The following is a 22168-nucleotide window of genomic DNA, read 5'->3' as shown; positions in this document are numbered from 1 at the left end:
TGAGAAACCCGAGCTGTTGCTGACTCAATTACTACACCCCTTAACACTTATCTGAACAATTTCAAAGTGTGTCATGACATGCTGTGGTTCTCTCCTGGACCTGAGAGTCTTCCATGTTAATTCCCTTCTGTTGTTCCTTCATCTTCCCATGACAATTAAGTTACCTTTCCTCTGTACTAAGGCACTTTCTTATGACATAGAATCAAAGTCCTAGACAATTGTTATAGGTCATGTATTACTTTTAAATAACATTGCAAGATATGTGCTGTACAGTTATAACAGCAAGAAAATAAAACTCAACATAATATATAGAATTTATTAATCCATAATAATAGAATCTTCATGGATTCTATTGGGTGGGTTTGATCCATAATGAAGTTGGGGTTCACTTTTCTCTGCATCTGAATTGGTGTGTGATGAGTGAGGCCCAAGACTTCGTCCAGGCTCCTTCTACATTCCTAATTACATAAACTACCATGAATAAGGATCAAGGGATTCTCACCAGGAAATAAAAGTAGAATAGGAATTCTGATCATCATAAATGTTCAAAACTATAAACAGATGTCAAATGGTGGGGCATGAAGTCCTTACAAGTCCGATTTATAATGAAAGGACAGCACCTTCATCAGTGTGGTAAGTACACAGGCATCTTCACTGGCTTTGATGCAACATGGTGCCCTAAAGATTCCTGGTAAAGAGGTGATTCCATGTACAATGTACTACTGAGAGTAAAAGCGAGTCTACCCTCTTTTCTCTGCCGACATGAGAGTACAGTGAAATGGGTATATACAAACTTGTTTTATTTATTTATTTTTTAACACTTTAAGGTTTAGAAAACCCAGCTCTGGGTTTTTAAGTGAGTATAAAGTCAGAAACCATTCTCATCTTCCTTTAAAAAGTGATTTCCAGATTAACATAGTAAAGAGAGAGAAAAGTAAATCTTGACATGGAGATGATAATGATGTGGTAGGAATTATCCATGCTGACCAGTCCCAGGACCCATTGTAGAATCTGAATTGATAAACTTCAGGATTTCCCTTCAGGTGATGGACACAACCAGGAGTGAGCCACACTTTCACCCAGGAACATTTGTGAAAATGAGTTCTGAATAGAATTCTAGAAAATGACTGAATTTCAATCAAAAAGAAACACTGAATGCTTTTGGAGTAAAAATAAAAATGAAAACATATAACAACATATGTATATTCATTGACCCTATTTACATGTCAAATACTCTTTAGCTAATTTCTGATGTCAGCTTGAAGCTAGAACAAAATGAAACCTATAAAAAGTAGGTGTAAGTTCTAGAACATTCACTGGGGCTGGAGCAAGAGCACTCTGAATGTTTTTGTCCATTTTCAGCATAGAATACTAATCTCCCTACTCAGTAAACTTGGGTAAGTTCACTGTCACCAGATATACATGCTTCCTCTGAGGTAGTGATTTCATCACTTGTTATTCTTAGTGATATAAAGGACATATTAACTACATGTATCAAAATACCACAGCACAGTGGGCAGAAAGACTATTAGCACCTCACTGGGGTGCTTATTGCTATACAAAGTAAGTAAATAAATGTTTAATAAGAGACCCTTTTTCATTTTAAAAATAATAGGTTACATGGAACTCTAAAGATCAACTTGAATAAGTTCAGCAAAAGCCATAATCATTAGTTACAAGAGAAATTAATCACCGATGCCCCTTTAGCTGCATAATAAACACACAGTATTTGGAGATAAATTTCTTCTTAACTTGAAATTTTCTCTTCTCTTACACATCTGAGACCTCAGTCAAAATGGAACTGTTCCTCCGATGCCTCCCTGGTTCAGAGGATCCCCTGTGTTAGTGAGAACTCTGACAGCGAAGGTGACTTTACAGCTGTCTGGGTAGGGGGGTTCAGCAGATGATGTTGAAATTGTTTGAAGGAATTTTTGTTGGTTGCTTATCACCTCTGATTAGATATAATTAATCTGTTCCTATTTTGCCATAAGCACAGATATAAGCTAAATCTAAGCTGATGTGAATCATGAATAGGTTAAGATACCTACAGGCACTGTTAACTGTCCTCCGGTTTAATGAAAACCACAATGAGCCATCTATCTATCACTTCTCATCTGTTAGGATAACTATTATCAGAAAGACAAAAATAACAAGTGTTGATGAGGATGTGGAGAAAAGGGAACCATCATGCACTGTTGATAGGAATGTAAATTGGTCCAGCCACTGTGGAAAACAGTATGGAGGTTCCACAAAATATTAAAATATAACCACTATATGACCCAGCAATTCTACTTCTGGGTATTCACTCAAAGAAATCCAAAACACTAATTCACCTTATGTCTATTGTCACAGTATTTATAATTGCCTCTGGTTTTGTGTATCCTTTGCAGCCCAGAAATTTTTGAAGACATATACAGAATTTAAGGCCTGGGTCTGATTGAATCTCCTTAACTTGAGGATTGTAACTGCTAATTATACCCAACACTAATGAACTAATATAGGTGTCTTTGGCCAAGGGATCGTCTTGCTTCATTAGAGATGGCTATCTGATCCCTCTCAGTTAAGGAAAATGTCTTCTAATGGGGTCCTGAGCCATGACCCTCTTCTTGCTTAATCATTAACACTATAAAGAAACTGTTTGCTCTGACCAAAGGAACCAAATGTGATCCATATGTAAGCAATAAAGGCAGGAATACATAATGCCAAGAAATGCTGAGTAGACAGGAGAAAAGGCTTATTTTCTTTCTTTTTATTTTTTCAGTGTTAAAGTCATGATAAGAAGGATTGCCACTTCAGTTTTCATCTGTGATTTGCATCTGCATTATCCATGATTTCTCTGCATAAATGTAATTATTTCAGGATTTGGAGAGGAGCATGAGGTCAGCAGAATGGTAGCTCATAGAGAAAGAAAAACAAAACACAAAAAATGAGAAAAGTCTTTTCACCAAACTCTTCCATTTCTTTGATTCCTTCATCAAGCATCAGTTAACTTTCTGCACTTTTCAGAAGTGACCATTTCACACAGTTCAAAAGTACAATTTGGAAGGTCTAGTTCTTCTTACAGAGGGTTTTATAAACTTATACACTATTTGCTATCAGTCTTTTTCTTACAGACTAGCTCTCCCAAGGTTCTGGCCTTCAGAAGAGAAGGATGTTCAACCCTGGTGTTAATCACTGCTGGGATGGCTTTTATGAAGTAGAGAGTGCCAGCACTAATATTTTTGAGAAAATTATTATTTTGAAGGTATATTCCCCAGTCCCTCCCTTGGAAGGTAAAAGAATCTAAAAGTAAATGTGTGTGATGATGTATCTTATGCTGAGTATTCCATATTGTAAAGTAAATGAGACAGAAAGCTCATAGTGAAAAAAAATAAATGAGAGATTAAGGGATTAATTAAGATTTAAATTCAAACTTTTAAGTCTGTCCTCATTTTTATAGCTTTGAGTCAAATATTAAAATGTTGGTCACACATAAATAAAAATAGGTTAACACAGAAGGCATCAATCAGAAGACAGAAATGTCTTGCAATTTTCTGGGATTATGAATTACCTTGTGGCTCAGACTGACAATGGCATTTGATTTGGCTTCAAAAGGCTCTGAATTATGCAACTTTGAAATGAATGCTTTATAAACTCAGTTTTCAATAGACTCCATGGGAAATTTCTGAGTGTACTCAACTTTCTAGGGAAATCATCTAGATTCTCTGTCCAATGCACTTTCTGGAGAGCTAGTCTCAACGCAAAATATTCTAGTATCTGGACTGACACAGCTCCCTCCAGCCCTCCACCCCCACCACTGGTGTCAGTGCACCTGTGCACTGAGCTCTTTCCACCCTTTCTTTGCCTCTCCTCCAAAGAATGGTCTTAAAGCATTTCATAGTTAAGACACTGAAGCTGCCAGGACAGAGGCAGTAGCAAAAACAAGACCTTGAATGTACCTTTGTTTCCCTCCCAGATAGTGTGGCATTGCAACATATCCATTTGAGTAATTCTATTACCTCAGTCTTTCAGGCCTTTACTCATTTTTAAATAACTTCTTCCTAAAATTAAAATTGAAGAGAGATCACAAACCAATGTTATTACTCTGTGTTTTAAGTGTGAATACAGAAGTGTAATATTGTGTCTTGTTCCTAAACCAAGAACAGGAATGTAAATTGGCAGAGAAAATGAAATTTAGTGGGTGGGATAGAGAAATACAAATATTAAAATAAAATGAGCTGCATATGGCTGTGGTGGTGGTTGGTGCCAATAACTGATTCATCCCCTTATGCACTCATTATGGATTGAAGTGTTTGTCTTTGCAAGTTGTTTAATGAATATGTAAAACACCAAGTATGCAAACCTGGGAAGAGCAATAAAGAGGCCACAGAACAGGACAATCAGGGGACCAAGGCTCTGGTTTACACTTACTCTAAGAAAGTTATTTGATGAGGTGCATTAATCTCTCTACATAGTTTTGATTAGGATGCACTTACATTTCCACCTTACTAAGTGTTTTTGAAAGACTTTCAAATTTAGGTTATAAGTTTGATTATGGGGAGATTATTAAATTGGAACTACTGCTACACAGAGCTTAATGTAAATAACTTCCAGGGTAGCTGGCTTCTGACTACCTAGCACGGCGTTTAGTTGCTGACATAATCTAGTAGAAGAGTTTTTGAAGAAATGCAAATCTGCTGAAAATTACACTGCTTTTCCCTGTTTTAAAAAAGGGGCTAATGTAAAAGTAATTATTTTGTATACTACAGCCATGAACTAACTCTATGTGGGTTCTTCTATCTACTAGGCAATGGTGTTAAAATCCTGGGTCTATTAATTTTCCCAACCTCTAGATGAATACTTCACCCCTTATACTCTATCCAAACCCCCAACATTCCCTCCCATCCTCTCTCTTCACTGATGTCTTTGCTTTCTGCTTCAATTAGAGCTATCAGATGAAATATCACCCTGTCAGCCAGGAGCTTATCAACACTTTGGTCTGCCTCGCCTGCATTCTGACTCCCCCACTTGTTATGGAAGAGGTGGCCATGCTTTTACAGAAAACCCATCCCACCATTTGTGTATCAGATTATGCCCCCTCTTGCTGGCTAAAAGATATCACCCAGCAATTCTCCTAACACATCATCTATCTATCATCTGTCTATCTATTTATCTACCTATCTATCTATCTATCTATCTATCTATCATCATCATTATCTATCATCTTTATGGTTTATTCCCATTAACTTTTAAAACTTTTCAGTTCTCTCTTTTAAAAAAAATGTCTCATTCCTTTTCTCTGGTTAATTGTTACCCAATTTCCTTAACTCTCTTTTTTGGTTTGTGTGGTAAAACTTCTGCGTGGTGCTGTCTCTACTTCTGTCCCCCATTCTTCTCCCCCCACTCACTTTCAAATCCACTTTGCCCTGTTTTTTTTTTTACCCTTTCCCACACAATTTCATTGACCCTGTTGTAATCCATTTTACCAATGTCCTCTACACTGAAAAAATGAAGATGACTACTCAAATCATCATCTTACTTATCAGCAGAATATGACATCATTGGGCATTTTTATTTCCTTAAATCACCTAATTTACCTTTACTTAGTTTCCAGGTTACCTCAATTTCTTAGCTTCTCTTGGTGGTTGATTGCATTGTCAATTTAGCTAAGTTGAAACTATGTTTCTTTAAATACCATTCATTTCAAAGTATTGTCAGGTTGGGCTGCAAGAAATATTTATTGTCAAACTTGGGAGAAACCCACAAAGCAGCAGTCATATCTTTCTTATGTTCAGAAGGTTGATGTTGGGGCACAAGTCACTGCCATCACTGACTTGCTAGTAGTGTACATTGTCAGTATGGGGCTCAAGGAAAGCAAGCCTGCAACTCCTCTGTCTCTTTCCAGATCTGCTTTTTCAGCTTTTCACTTCTAGGAGAGGTCCAGCATGAGATGCAGCACAACAGCCATATGTAAACTGTTTAACCAGCTCCCATGATTATGTAAGACCAAATTCCTATAATAAATTTCATATTCTAGGCAAATCCTAATGGTTCTGATCATACCCTGGCTAGTTCATCCTTCTATCCACTAATTATTAATTTTTCATCTTTTCTAGTTCTTTTTATTATCACTAATGCCGGAGCGGTCCTCTTCCCTTTTCTCTGACCGCTCTGTTGGCGGATCTGCGACCCCCGTTTCTATCTGCTTTACAGAGTTCCGGCCCGACAGAGTGGCCATCTGATCCCCTAGCGGGAGGTGACGCTATTCCTCGCCTGCCCGACCCGGGCCTTGCGCTCACAGCTGCAGATCGGGCCTGGCCCGGTTGTGCCCACGTGAACTGGGAACAAGGGGACGGACGGAGAAGGGAGACCTCGCCGCCTCCCTCGTGTCAGAACGTGGAGGCGGCTAGAATGCACACCTGGACTTTTGGTATATACATATATATATATATATATATATATGGCTCAGTGGATTGAGCGTCGGCCTGCGAGCTAAGTGTCGCTGGTTCGATCTTCCAGTCAGGGCACATCAGAGAAGGAAAACTCTGACTCCAAAAAACCTCCGCTGCCTTGCGGCATACCTCTTCAGGGGAAAGGCTAAGGGAGTAAACCCCGACAGAAAATCCGGAGCCAGAGTCCCTAAGACAGTTTGATGTTGTAGTCAACACCGGCAACTCCTGCGGCGCACCTGAAGCCAAGCTGTATTGACTCCGTCTTTCCCTTGGGCCCTTCAGCTGCGAAGAGAGGGGGGGTCTGCTGCATGGGCAACAGCAGACCCTCCATATCACCCTGCCCAGGCTCTGTAGCTTCAGCTTCACTGCAGAGGACACTCCAGCGTCATCACAAGATGTCGATTCAACACGGGAGGAGACAGATACCGTGTCACTCCCGAGTTGGACTGCACAGCCATTCTCGGCGGTGCAGATAGACTCTTAAGAAGCTACACCATCGTCTCTCGAGACGGACGGCTGCCGACAACGACGACGACGAATGTCATAATGTTGGTATGCCTCAGCTCCAGAATTTGGTTCTCTTCTCTTCTCTCTACATTCAACTTTCCAGTATCATAGCTTTATATGACATCTATAACTCAACATGTAGATACTGGGTTGTCCAAAAAGTTCATTTAGTTTTTTTGGTACAATGGATCTAGTAATGTTTGTCTTTAACTTCATTTGAAACAATTTTGTTAGATTGTATTGTGACACCTATCACATCATAAAATATTTTTTAAAAATCAAAATTAGTGAATTTTTGTGCAGCCATTTTAATATTGAAGATGGAAGAAGATACACAATGTTTTCAGTGTATTGTGCTTTATTATTTCAAAAAGGTAAAAACACAACAGAAGTGCAAAAAAATATTTGTGCAGGATATGGAGTTTTGTGCTGTGATTGATTAAATGTGTCAAAAGTGGTTTGCAAAGTTTCTTGGAGCTATTGACATTTTGGACAAATAATTCTTAGTTGTGGGGCTGTCTTATGCCCTGGAAGATATTGAGCAGCACCCCTGGCCTCTACCCACTAGAAGGCAATGGCAGGAGACAACCAACGCACACAAAATATCCCTATCAATAAAGTTAATGGTGAAAACAAAAAAATGTCTCTTTTATTTCATGGAAAAAAACTAAATGGGCTCTTTGTCCAATGCAGTAGATTGTACCTAAATGTAGACACTGACCCAGACCAGATCCAGATCTGGAGCTGGTTGTGCCTTCCCAGTAAAAGCAAAGCTCATACAATGACATAAAAAGATTTACATGCTCCAGCTGCTAAGTTCCTGACCTGTTTTATGCTGTTTCCACTCCAGGAATACTGGCCTCTGAGCTGCTTTTCAAACATCTAGGCACATTCTCCCTTTGAGCTCTCTCCTCCAACAGTTTCTTCTACCTGGAATGCTACCCTTCAATGTTCACTTAGCCAGCCCACTTATCTTCTTCAAATATCACTTAAATAACTAAATTTCAGTTTGGTATAACCTGACTCCTATTCTGTAAAATAAATTATCCATTATCTCCTTTGTCTTGCTTCATATTACTTTTATTTTCTATAGCATATTCCACCTTCTGACATTCTACATAATTTACTTATATGTTTATTGTTTCCTGAATTTCCCCACCAACATAAGAGTTCCATTGATCTGTAACCCTTGTCCAATGATGTATTACAAAAGCATGGACCATAGCTTGCCGTGTAGTAGTAGGCATTGGACAATTATTTGTCAAATGAAAGAATAAATGCAAGAGGTGAATTTCTCTTTCTCCACAATGAGTGGTGGATAATTTTGGCTGATTATCCTCTTAGACTACATGTATTGTCATTAAGTCATTTATTTATTTTTTTAATGTATATCATCTTTTTATTTTTTAATTTAAATTATATTTTATTGCCTATGATATTACAGTTGTCCCAGTTTTTTACCTTTTCCCTAGGCTACCCAGCCTACCCCCACTCCCTCAGACAATCCCCACATGATTGTCCATGTCCATAGGTGATTTGTATATGTTCTGTGGCTACTATATTCCTTATGCTGTATTTAACAACCTCATGACTATTCTGTAACAACCAATTTGTATTTCTTATTCCATTCACCGTTTTTGCCCATCCCCCCTGGTCACCATCACATCTGGCAACTATCAAAACATCCTCTGTACCTATGGTTCTGTTTCTATTCTTCTTGTTTGTTTATTTTGTTTTTTGATCTTCTTATTAAAGAAGACCCTTTAACATTTCATTTAATACTGGTTTGGTGGTGATGAACTCCTTTAGCTTTTTCTTGTCTGGAAAGCTTTCTCTATGCCCTTTGATTTTAAATCATAGCTTTGCTGGATAGAGTAATCTAGGTTGTCGGTTCTTGCTTTTCATCACTTTGAATATTTCTTGCCAATCCCTTCTAGCCTGCAAAGTTTCTTTTGAGGAATCAACTGACAGTCTTATGGGGGCTCCTTTTTAGGTAACTAATTGCTTTCCTCTTGCTGCTTTTAAAATTTTCTGTCTTTAACCTTTGGCATTTTAATTATGATATATCTTGATGTGAGCTTCTTTGGGATTCTGTGCTTTCTGGACTTGTGTGTCTATGTCTCTCACCAAGTTAGAGAAGTTTTCTGTCATTATTTTTTCAAATACTTTTTCAGTTTCTTGCCTTCTTTCTTCTCCTTCTGGCATCCCCATAAGGCAAATGGTGGTAAACTTGAAGTTGTCCCAGAGGCTCCTTACACTATTCTTGTTTTTATTGATTCTTTTTTCTTCTTGTTGTTTTGATTGGGTGTTTTTTGTTTCCTTATATTCCAAATCACCAATTTGGTTCACTGTAAATTATTCTTTATTTCAATTAGTGTATTTTCATCTCTAACTGGATCTTTTTTTTATGCTGTTGAGGTCCTCACTAAGTTCATTGAGCATCCTTATAATCAGTGTTTTGAACTCTGCATCTAATAGCTTCCTTGTCGTCATTTTGTTTAATTACCTTCTGGAGTTTTGTTGTTCATTCATTTGGGCCATGCTTCTTTGTCACCTCATTTTGGCAGCCTCCCTTTATTTGTTTCTATGTATTAGATAGAGCTGCTGTGTCTTCCAGGCTGGGGGGAGTGGCTTAATGTAGTAGGTGTCCTGAAGGGTTCAGTAGCAGAGCCTCCCTTATCATCCAAGTTGAGTATTCAAGGTGTGCCCACCATGTGGGTTGTGTACACCCTCCTCTTGTAGTTGAATCTTAATTGCTGTTGGCCTGTTCAAGACCACTACCTGTGTCTTGTCTGGGGCAATCTGGCATAAGCTATAAAATGATCTGCAGATGACTGCCACTTCTGCTGGGCTGGAAGGTATGCAGGTAAGGCCAAGCTGTGAAGCAAGGCTAATTGGTACTAGTGCCAGGCATGGAGCCACTTAGTTAAGAGATTCAGGGCTCAGTGAGGCCAGATGATGTTTGTTTGAGATAATTTAGGAAACTAAGAAGCATGAGACAACTCAAGCCATTCATATGGAAAATCCAGGGGAAACAGCTTGATTAGGCCTGAAAGTTAAGTGGGGCAGAGCCTCAGGAAATCACCAGGGTGGAGCAAACATGTGAGCCAGGTTGTTGGAGTCTCAGAATGGCTCTGTGGGGGAAAGGCTCATAAAAGGAACAATGGCCTCTGCCAGCACTTCTGTCCTGAAGAAAGTTGCCCCTTGAGCTCTTGCCCTGATGCCAGGCAATTTAGTTTCTCCCCATGTGTCTCTGGCACCTTTCAAGCAGTAGCCCCCATGCTGGAGTTCAGAGGTAGTGAGTCTAAATCCATGTATTCACCCACTAAGAGGAACTGCCTGGGACTCCAGAAATTTCTGTGTTCCTCAGCCTCAATCCCCATTGCTTTTTACAGCCAAAAATTGTGGGGAGTTATCTTCCTAGCACTGGAACCCGGGGCTGGTGCACCCAGTGTGGGACTGGGACCCCCTCACACCCAAGATAGCTCTTCACAATTTTATCTGCCACACATGGGTGTGGGAGCAGCCTGTTCTACTTTTCCACCTCTCCTACCAGTCTCGATGTAATTTCTTCTTTAAATATGTACTTGTAGGATTTCCATTCAGCTAGATTTATGGCAGTTCTGAATGACAGTTGTTCTATAGTTTAGTTGTAATTTTGATGTGGTATGTGAGGAGGCAAGCCATGATTACCTATGCTACCATCTTGACTAGAAGTCTCAAGTCATTTCCAGGGCACTTGTCTTCCTTCTCATCCAGAATACATTTCCTACCTTAAGTCTTTCTTTCCAATCCCTTCCCTCACAAATGTCCCTATTTCCACTCATGCACTCCATGGCACCATGTGCTCTCCTTTATAGCGAACCTACTGACTACTGGTCGTTGCAACTTATAACTTGTGTCAATTTTCATTATTAATTTAATTCAACAGGTAACTTGTCATCATATCCTGGGTGCCCTCGTAAGTAGATCAATGAGCAGCAATGATTTCTATCCTTTTTTATTAAATAGAAAAGTACTTATTAACTCACAGAAAACAAGTAATCCATCTGTCATACCTATGGGGCTGATAATTGGGGTAAAGTTATTAATAATACTTTAGAACTTTTAGAATCTTACAGGAATTCCAGAATAGTCATCATATTCACCAAACTTTCTGGAATCAGGAGCAATGTGGGAAGGTGATTACATTTTCAAAGCTCCATATATGTATATTGGCATTCTGTATAGGTTACACTATAGTTAACAGGCTGATATTTTAATAATAGAAATAGCTACTTTTTAAAAATACATATAGACTAGCATTACTAAAAATTTCATAGTAATCTCTATAGGTTGATTTCAGCAATATTCAAAATAATCCTTTTAATCTCATTATTAATTCTGATGTCTCTTGTTAGCTTTTCATTAATATTTTATATATGTCCTGTTTTCTTATGATATCCAAGAATAGAAGTACATTTAAACAGTCTCTATTATATTTTAAACCATATATTAATATTGTTTAGATTAATCTTGAAAACTCCTTATGTTTGAGAAAAACTGTTATAATTTTAAAAACAGTTGAAGAGTATCTAATGGCCATGTGTATTTAAAAAATACCCATGGTGTACAATACTCACATGTGGAAAAGCTAAAGTCATAAAAGAACACATATACTAGAAATATCATTATAATGCATTTTACTGTAATGAATAAAAAATTATCTAGGCAATTGTGCACCAAACTGATAGTAGTGATTGATTCCTGGTAAGGTAAAAAATGATCACAGGACTTTTCAATTTTCTTTGTGCCATTTTTACTTTCATAAAAGTAAAAATGATGTATAACTTTTTAATTATAAAAATATGAAGATAATATATTAAATTTATCTATAAATACTGACTAGATATATTGATGTTTATCCTCTTTAATATGAACATTGATTGTTTTTTGGTTAGTTGATTTTTGTATAAAGGGTTGTTTATTATACTTTAACTTTAAAAATTAGGAAGTAATTTATTTATACTTCAACTTTTTATGACCAACCTTCAATTTTACATATAGAAATTTATGATGATAGAATGTATAACCAGTTGTCTGAAGGAAAGGAGAACATATCTAACAATTTGTACATTTTTCATCATTTCTCCTTTTCTAAAACTTGTGTTTATTAAAAATACAGTCATAAAAATGATATCCATATAAGTTACATACTAATGAAGTGTCTTCTCCTACCAATACTAACGTTCTGAGTATTATGCCATTAGAATAAGAAATAGTGACTAACTTTATAACCTCACCCTGATTTAAATTACTGTAAAATTTTCCACATATTAGATTATTCATAAAAATTATTTTATAATCTAGGGAAATTTTCCTATACTTAACACAAATTTTATTTTTAGAAAGTTTCCTTCAATACAATGGAAGCTTACAAATATGTTAAAGAGAAAACTGCATGTGGACTTGATTACAGTAAGTCACAATGCTTCAATATTCCGATATTTGAGTCCCATAGTCAGATAAACTTATGGGAGAATATAAAGGTACCCTTTTGTGAAATAAAATCAGTGGTTTCCAAGAGATGCTGTGCTTGCTCACAATGAATGTCTAATCATATCTTCAGTCTCATTAGTAATAAATGTTGTTATTAGTTCAAATAACCTCAAACCTGTGTTCAAATATTTCCTAGGTTTCTAATTTCCTTTCCTGTGGCTGGCACTTCAAGTATCTATGCAAGACTTTTATTAGGCACTTAAAATGAATAGTAGACTCTTGTCTAGAGTCAATTGTTCCTCCATTCCAGCATAAAAGGGAAAAGAGTAACTATTTTAATTCTCTGTGAGAAGCAAAGAACATTTATTTTTAAATGGGAACAATGCCCATTCTATGTGCAAAGAAAGTTAGGTTGACTGGTTTTCCTTTCAAATTCTGCAATCTAACCTCTGACAAAAGTCAATATGGGCAAGGGTTTTCTCCTTTGTCTTTATACTTATTGATGTTTCCTAGAATATCCTTATAGTTTTTTATCTACAAAATACAAATCATACTTCCAATATCATCTTTCTTGAACTTGTAAATTAAAATGCCTTGGAAATAATATATGGCCTAAAACTAAAATTATACTTAAAATTCCTAATAAAATAGACTTGTTTACTTCACAACCACAAAACTCACCACCAGTACAAACCAACACAACTCTTTCAAGTACATAACACTTATTTTTTATATTATATTTTATTGATCATGCTATTACAGTTGTCTCAATTTTTCTCCCTTTGCCCTCTCCACCTTGTATCCCCTTATCCCTCCAGCAATCCCCCACCTAGTTCATACCCATGGGTCATGTGTATAAGTTCTTTGGCTATTCCATTTCCTTCACTGTTCTATTCTGTACTTACCAATTTGAGCTTAATCTATGCATCTTTTCCCCCACCTCCCCTTTCCCCATCCCAATGGGTAACCATCCAAATGTTCTCTGTATCTATGGTTCTGTTTGTATTCTGCTTGTTTGTTTATTTTGTTTTTAGATTCAATTGTTGATAGATACATATTTAATATCATTTTATTGTTAATATTTTTTATCTTCTTATTAGTATTAAAGAAGACCCTTTAACATTTCATATAATAATGGCTTGGTGATAATGAACTCCTTTAGTTTTTTTGTCTGGGAAGCTTTTCATCTTCCCTTCAACTCTAAGTGATAGCTTTGCTTTATAGAGTAATCTTGGTTGTAGGTCCTTGCTTTTCTCACTTGAATATTTCTTGCCAATCCCCTCTAGCCTGCAAAGTTTCTTCTGAGAATCAGCTGACAGTATTATGGAAACTCCTTTGCAGGTAACTATCTGCTTTTCTCTTGGTGCTTTTAAGATTCTCTCTTTAACTTTAACCTTTGGCATTTTATTTACTTTTTAAAGATTTTAACCTTTGGCATTTTAATTATGATGTGTCTTGGTGTGGTCCTCTGCCTCCATCTTGTATGGGAATCTCTGTGCCTTCTGAACTTGTATGTCCATTTCCTTCACCAACATATGTAAGTTTTCTTTCATTATTTTTTCAAATAATATTTCTTGTTCTTTCTCTTCTCCTTCTGGCACCCCTATGATTTAAATGTTGGTACATTTGAAGTTGTACCAGAGGCTCCTTACCCTATCCTTTTTTTTCATTCTCTTTTCTTGCTGTTCTGATTGATCTTTTTTTCTTCCTTGTGTTACAGACCATTGATTTGATTCTTGTCTTCATTCATTCCACTGTTGATTCCCTGTAAATTTGTCTTTATTTCACTTAGTGTAATTTTTATTTCTTCCTAGGTACTTTTTATGCTGTTGAAGCACCCAATGAGTTCCTTGAGCATCTTAATAACAAGTGTTTTGAACTCTGCATCTGATAGATTGCTTATCTCCATTTTGTTTAGTTCTTTTTCTGGAGTTTTGTTATTTTCTTTCATTTGGGCCATATTTCTTTGCCTCTTCATTTTGGCAGCCTCCCTGTTTGTTTCTATATATTAGGTAGAGCTGCTTTGACTTCCTGTTTTAGTTATGTGGCTTAATGTAGAAGTGTACCCAGAAATTGGATGGGTCAGTGCCTTAGATAATCACCTGGGTCAGGTAATACATGTGAAACAGGTTGAGGGAGTCTCAGATATGGTGTTACTGCTCTGTAGCTCTGTGTAGGGGAGGGCTCAGAAGAGAGACAATGGTTTCTTCCTTACCTTTGGAGTTTTATCCAGGAGGAAGGTGTTCCCCCAGCACTCACCCTGATGCCACACACTTCAGTTTCTCCCTATATGATACTGGTGCACTTCAATCTGCTGCCTCAGTGCTGGAGACAGAGAGGGTGAGTCTGCATAAGTCCTAAGTCCATTGTGGACCTTTTAACAGAAGATGTCTGAGGATCCTGCAGTTTCTTCCACTGTCCCAACCCCCACTGGTTTTTACAGTAGAGATTATGGGGATTTATCTTCCTGGCACTGGAACATTGGGCTGGGGGACCTGGTGTGGGGCTGGGATCTCTCACTCCCTAGGTATCCCTCCCAATTTTTATCCACCACATGTGAGTTTGGGACTGCCTGTTTCACATCTTTGTGTCTCTAAGTCTCCACATGTCAGCTCCTCCTATCCATCTGAGCAAATGTGACTTCTTTTATTCCTTTGTTGTTGGACCTCTATAGAGCTCAATTTTCTGATGGTTGTGGATGATAGTTGTTTTGTAGTTTAGTTACAAATATTCTTGTGGTTGTGCAAGGAGGTGAATTGTGTTTACCTACGCCTCCATCTTCAAGCACATAACACTTATAATCCTTCCTGTTTTAAGTTGTTCTGAAGATTGTGTCCATCTTTCTAAAAAATCAGGAGATTATTTCATGATTATCTGCTTCAAACATTACTGATCTATCATTGTATATAATCTCATTTACTCACACATGCACCACCCCCACCTGTCCATTCTCAATATCTCTAATGCCTATTGGCTAGTTTGCTCATTTTAATGGTGTACATGTAAAATAGTTCTTTTTATTTTCTGTCTTCAGAAATGAAGTCTCCATCTTGCTTTATCATTTCATAAAATAGTGTGAGAGTCCCTAACCTACAATCACCTCACCTCTCTCCCGTGACTCTATCTTTAGTACTCTTAGAGTGTTGAGCTTGGTCACATTTACATTGCAACCTAAAACTTTACTCTTTCCTATTTTATTTACCCTTTGATTCTAATTGGTGAAAATGCATTATGTATAAGTATTGTTCACAGTTTAGAATAATGATTAACTGGTCTCCTAGGATGACATCTCTTCCCTTGAAAAACTTTCTTAAATGTTCCTTGATTTTCAAACTGACATGATTTTCTTTCATAAGTGTTCCTTTATTCTTCACTTTTTCATGTACTTAACTTTTTCTGACACACTGTCCACTCTTGAAAATCCTCTCTCTGCCCAAGCATCATTTTAAACCTGACACCTGAGATGTGCTATGTTTTATTCTTATGAATGGGAAACAGTAATTATTAAATCCCAGCCTCTATTTTCATTGTTTTAGTACCTGTCTTACTGGAGGGTAACCTCAAGTCATATCTTCAGAATACTGCTGGTTGGGGGGGCATATACAGTATGACTTCTTGAGTGTTTACAAATATAATATGCCTTTGGACCCTCTGATTTTCATATTTTGGATGGGATATAAAAGTTTCAGAACAATTTTCTGAAAATATATTAACAAAATTGTTTCATTGTGTGCATTCACCCAATATTCCAGTGGGAAGTGCTCTTCATTTCTAGTTAAGAATATATCAATTTTAAAATGTCTTTATCTCTATAGTTCTAAAAGTCCCCAATGCTGGTGATGTTTGGGGGTGGCTCTCTTTTTCATGTTGTCTAATACACATTATGTTCTTTCTCTCAGAATACCCATGGATCTCTGAGGAAACTCTTCCACTATTTCTTTGATAACTTTCTTCATGTTCCTTTTGTTTAAATCCTATTAGTCAGATATTGGATGCCCTGAATTGGTTTCCCTCTCATCTTTTTCTCTCAGATATCCTGAACATTGCGTTCATGTGTTATATTTTGTGAAAATGCTATTTTCCAAACCCTGTTTTAAATTTTTTTAACAACTAAATGTATTTTTAAAATTCATTATCATTCTCTAGTTTTTTTCTTATTCTTACAATCCAGACCTTCTGATAAGGATACAATATCTTCTTGAATCACTCTGAGTATACAAATTAAGAGGTCTGCTCCTTTATTTTGTCTATGAACAATTTTGTTTCTTTAACTTGAATTCTATGAGAAACATCATCAAGCACATGCTTGTACTGGATCTTCCATTTATATTGTAAGGTGAGATAATAGGAAGGCTGGCTGAGAACTCTGTACATGTGAACTAATCCATTACTGGACCAGATGGCAGCTTGAATCTAAGTCATCAACATTCACTCTAGCTTCCACAGAGTTTGTCCCAGATACAGTGATTAATATCTCAGTTAATAAGTCTCCAGTTTACTGTCTGGGCTGAAAATGTGAGGTGTTTATGCTTTACTGACAGCATATAGTTTGTAAAGTTGGAAGAGGGAAGTGGAAGGGTTGACAGTTCTATATATACACACTTTGAAGTGACCTCATCTCCTGTTTTTCACAGCACATCTGATTCTGCAATTTCAGAGGTCAGGGCTCTGTGTTGTATTGGGGTAAGCTTCCTGCTATACTCCCTCTGAATATATATATTCACCCATAGCTTACTTAACTCTCTTTTGCCAATCAAGGCTTATACATTGACTTTCTTTAAATTCATAAATTTCTTGAAATATTCTGTATGCTGATGGTTCTACCAGTTTACAGGTTCTCAGTGAGTTTATTATGTCATGTTTTTATAATTCACATAGTATGATTTAAGCAGAGTCACATAAGGAAAACAATGTAGATATGTCCTCTTTGTTTATCTTAAAATAGATATGTACTCCTTACTTTAGAAAGTTGTTTTAGTGACAAGCTCAACTGACAGGCTTCATAAACAATAAAAAAGTGTTATTATTTCATAAAAAAATTTCATTAGACTTTCTCTTTTGAATCATTAGAGGTATTTTTTTAAATATGGTCATCAGATGAGAGGTGAGTTAGAGGAATGGGTAAAAAGGTGAAGCTATTAAGAAGTACAAATTGGCAGTTACAAAATAGTTATGGAGTGTAAAGTAAAACATAAGAAATATAGTAAAGAAACTATCATTGCTAAAAAGGCTGATAAGTACTGGAGGGTGTCTCAGGACCAGTGAGGGGGACTCAACTCTGTGCGACTCACAGCAGAGATCTGCAGCAGCCCCACGATTGAAAAAATAGCAGCCTCAGAATCCAGCTTGATCTCCTCACACCCAGCCAGCCAGAAAAGAAGATTTGAAACCCATGGAATTTTGACCAGGGGTGGATCCAGAAAAAGAAGACAGTACCTAAAGCATTTCCACAAAAGGACTCAAGACATGGTGGGCAGAGTGACTCTCAATCAACTAGCCATAGGGAAGGTTCCACCAAAGAGTAACTGAAATACAACCAGGTAGCTTAAACAAACTGTATAAAGGGCATCCCAAGAGCATCACGCTCAGGATACCAAAGAGACTGCACCACTGAGTCCCCCAGATCTCCTATACAGAATCTTATACCATGAAGGTGGAAAATCAAAGCAGACAAATCTAATAAATAAAAACAAAAAAGAAGAAACATCCAAAATGGGGAGACACAGAAACAACCCCCCAGTGAAAGAAAAACATGAATCCCCAGAAACAGAGATAAATGAAACAGACATAAGCCAACTATCAGACATGGAACTCAAAAGAATGGTTATGAGAAAACTCAATGAACTTGACAAACTCAGAGAAAACTACAATGAACTCCAGGGGAACTACAAAGAACTCCAGGGAAACCACAAAGAACTCCAGGGAAGCTACAAGGAACTCACGGAGAACTACACCAGCATAAAAAAGGACATAGAAACTATATATAAGAACCAAGAAGAAATGAAGAATACAATTTCTGAACTGAAGAACACAGCAGAAGCAATCAAAAGCAGGCAAAATGAAGCAGAGGATGGGATCAGTGAGTTAGAGAACAATGTAGAATAAAATTCCCACATAATACAACAAAATAAAAAGATTAAAAATACAACATAAAATGAAAAAATATTTGTATCATAGGGATACAATAATAATAATAAGAGGAGCATGGGTTAGAAAACCTGATGGAAAAAGTAATGACAGAAAATTTTCCTAGGTTGACAAGAGAAAAAGTCATGCAAGTTCAGGAAGCACAGAAGGTCCCAATGAAGATGAATATAAAAAGACCCACTTCAAGACACATCATAAGTAAAATGGCAACATTCAAAGACAAAGAGAGAATCATAAAGGCACCAAGAGAAAAACAGCAAATAACATACAAGGGAGCTCTGATAAGACTAACAACTGATTTCTCAACAAAAACACTACAAGCTAGAGGGAATGGCAAAAAATATTCCAAGCAATGAAAAACAAAGGCCTCCAACCAAGAATACTCTACCCAGTAAGGCTCTCATTCAAAATGGAAGGTGAAATAAGCACTTTCCCAGACAAAATAAGACTAAAAGAATATATCTCTACCAAACTGGCATTGCAAGAGATGCTAAAGAGAATGCTTTAAAAAAAAGAAAAAGAAAAAGAGAGGGAGAGGAACAGAAGTACAAAGGAAATACAATAAATACCTGTCAATAATAACCTTAAGTGTAAATGGATTAAATGCTCCCACCAAAAGACATAGGGTAGCAGAATGGGTATAAAAACATGACCCACATATATTGTGTCTACAAGAGACACACCTAAAAATAAAAGATTTACACAGACTAAAAGTGAAGGGATAGAAAAAAGTATTTCAAGCAAATGGACATGGAGAAAAAGCTGGGGTAGCAATACTTATATAAGACAAAACAAATTTCAGAGCAAAGGCCATAAAAAGACAAAAAGAATGACATTTCATAATACTTAAGGGAACAAACAATACATCAGGAAGATATAGCTCTGGTAAACATATATGCACCCAACCTAGGAGCACTCAAATATATAAGAAAAAATATTGGAAGACTACAAGGATATCAACAGTAACAAACCAATATTAGAAGACTTTAACACCCTATCATCAACAATGAACAGGTCTTTGAAACAAAGAAACACCAAGGTTATTGAGACATTGAACGACACTCTAGATCAAATGAACTTAATTGATATATATAGAGCTTTTCACCCCAAAGAAGCAAAATATACATTCCTTTCAAGTGCATGTGGAACATTTTAAAATATAGACCATATGGTAGGACACAAAACAAGCCTCAACAAATTACAGAAAATTCAAATATTATCAAACATCTTCTCAGACCACAATGCCCTGAAACTAGAAATCAACCTCAAGGAAAAAACTGAAAGACATTCAAACTCATTGAGAATGAAAAACATGATATTAAATAATGAATGGTTAACAATGACATCAAGTAAGAAATCAAAAAGTTTCTGTAAACTAATGATAATGAACACACAACAATCCAAAACCTATGGGACACAGCAAAAGCAGTCCTGAGAGGAAAGTTCATAGCAATACAGGCCTACATGAAAAGAATAGAAAAATCTCAAATAAAAAAAATCTAACCTAAAGCTACAATAACTAGAACTACAACAACAAACAGAGCCCTGAGCAAGTAGAAGAAGGGAAATCATCAAGATCAGAGCATAATTAAATGACATAGAGATGAAACAAACAATTGAAAAGGTCAACAAAAGTAGGAGCTCGTTCTTTGAAAAGATAAACAAAATCAACAAGCCTTTAACCAGGTTCATCAAGAAAAGAAGAGAAAGGACCCAAATAAATAAAATCAGAAACAAAAGAGGATAAATCACAACTGATATCACAGAAATACAAAGGATTATAAGAAATTATTATGAACAAGAGTACCACAAAAAATTTGAAAACCCAGATGAAATGGACAAATTTCTAGAAACATGTAATTATCCGAAACTGAATCAAGAAGTAGAAAGCCTGAACAGACCTATAACAAAGAGTGAAAATGAAGCAGTAATCAAAAAATTGTAGGCACAAAAAAGCTATAGGCTAGATGGCTTCAGAAAACCCTATAGACTCCACGAATAAACTACTCAACATAATAACTGAATTTGGCAAAATAGCAGGGTACAAAGTCAATATTCAGTAATTGAAGGCATCTCTGTACACCAACAATAAAATATCAGAGAAAGAAACTAGAAAAAAAAATCCCATTACTATAGCAACAAGAAAAATAAAGTACCTAGGAATAAACTTAAACAAAGAGATAAAAGACTTATGCTCAGAACACTGCAGAACATTAAAGAAAGAAATTAAAGAAGATATGTATAAATGGAAACATATAACATGTTCATGGATGGGAAGAATCAACATCATTAAAATGTTCATACTAGCCCTGGCTGCTGTGGCTCAGTGAATTGAGCATTGGCCTGTGAACCAATGTCGCTGATTCGATTCCCAGTCAGGGCACATGACTAGGTTGCATGTCAGGTCCCCAGTTTGGGATGCGAATGAGAGGCAACCACACAGTGATGTAAAAAAAAAAAAATGTTCATACTACCCAAAGCAATTTACAGATTCAACACAATCCCTATTAAAACACCAATGACATATTTCACAGACCTAGAACAAATACTTCAAAAATTTATATGGAACCAAAAAAGACCTCGAATAGCCAGAGCAATCTTGAGACAGAAGAACAGAGTAGGAAGAATAACAATACCTGATATCAAATATACTACAAAGCCACTCTAATCAAAACATCTTAGAACTGGCATACGAATAGACATATAGATTAATGCAACAGACTAGAAAGCCCAGAAATAAACCCAAGTCTATATGGTCAATTAATACTCAACAAAGGGAGAAGGAACATAAGATGAAATGAGAAGAGCCTCTTCAACAAATGGTGCTGGGAGAACTGGATGGGGATATGCAAAAAAAAAAAGAAGAAGAAGAAGAAGAAGAAGAAGAAGAAGAAGAAGAAGAAGAAGAAGAAGAAGAAGCTCGACCACCAACTTCCACCACACACCAGAAAAATTCAAGATGGATCAAAGACTTAAATGTAAAACGTGACACCATAAAAGTCTTAGAGGAAAACATAGGCAGGAATATTTCCAATATCCCACATAGCAATATTTTCACTGATACATCTCCTAAGGCAAGGGAAATAAAGGAAAGAATAAACAAATGGGACTACATCAAACTAAAGAGTTTCTGCTTACCAAAAGAAAACATAAGCAATATGAAAAAAAAATCAACCATATGGGAAAACATATTTGCCAATGATACCTCAGACAAGGGACCGATCTCTAAAATATATAAAGAACTTACACATCTCAACACCAATGGGAGAGACAGCCCAATTAAAAATGGACAAAGGGAAGGTGGAGACCTAGACAGACATTCAGGGTCTCCCTCCACAACTAAGAAGGAATACAACTACCTCAAAACTAGAGACAACCAGAAGTTCCAGAGAACCGAGCTGTATGGAAATACAACAAATAAAGATATAAAGAGGAAATATTCATCCAGACAGGTAGGAGGGGCGGAGTCAGGGCAGAGAGCAGGCGGTGTGGTGGTGGCAGCAGTGGTGGCAGCAGTCCAATGGAAAGACCAGTCACATGTTTTGAAAAGTCAAGAGAGACACCTGTGTAGCGCTCCCAGCAGCAAACCAGACTAAGCAGCTCAT

Source organism: Furipterus horrens, unplaced genomic scaffold, assembly GCF_987537825.1.
Source record: "Furipterus horrens unplaced genomic scaffold, mFurHor1.1.pri manual_scaffold_2, whole genome shotgun sequence".
In the NCBI taxonomy this organism is placed as follows: domain Eukaryota; kingdom Metazoa; phylum Chordata; class Mammalia; order Chiroptera; family Furipteridae; genus Furipterus; species Furipterus horrens.
The sequence above is the reverse complement of the archived record's forward strand: the minus strand, read 5'-3'. Positions refer to the sequence as shown.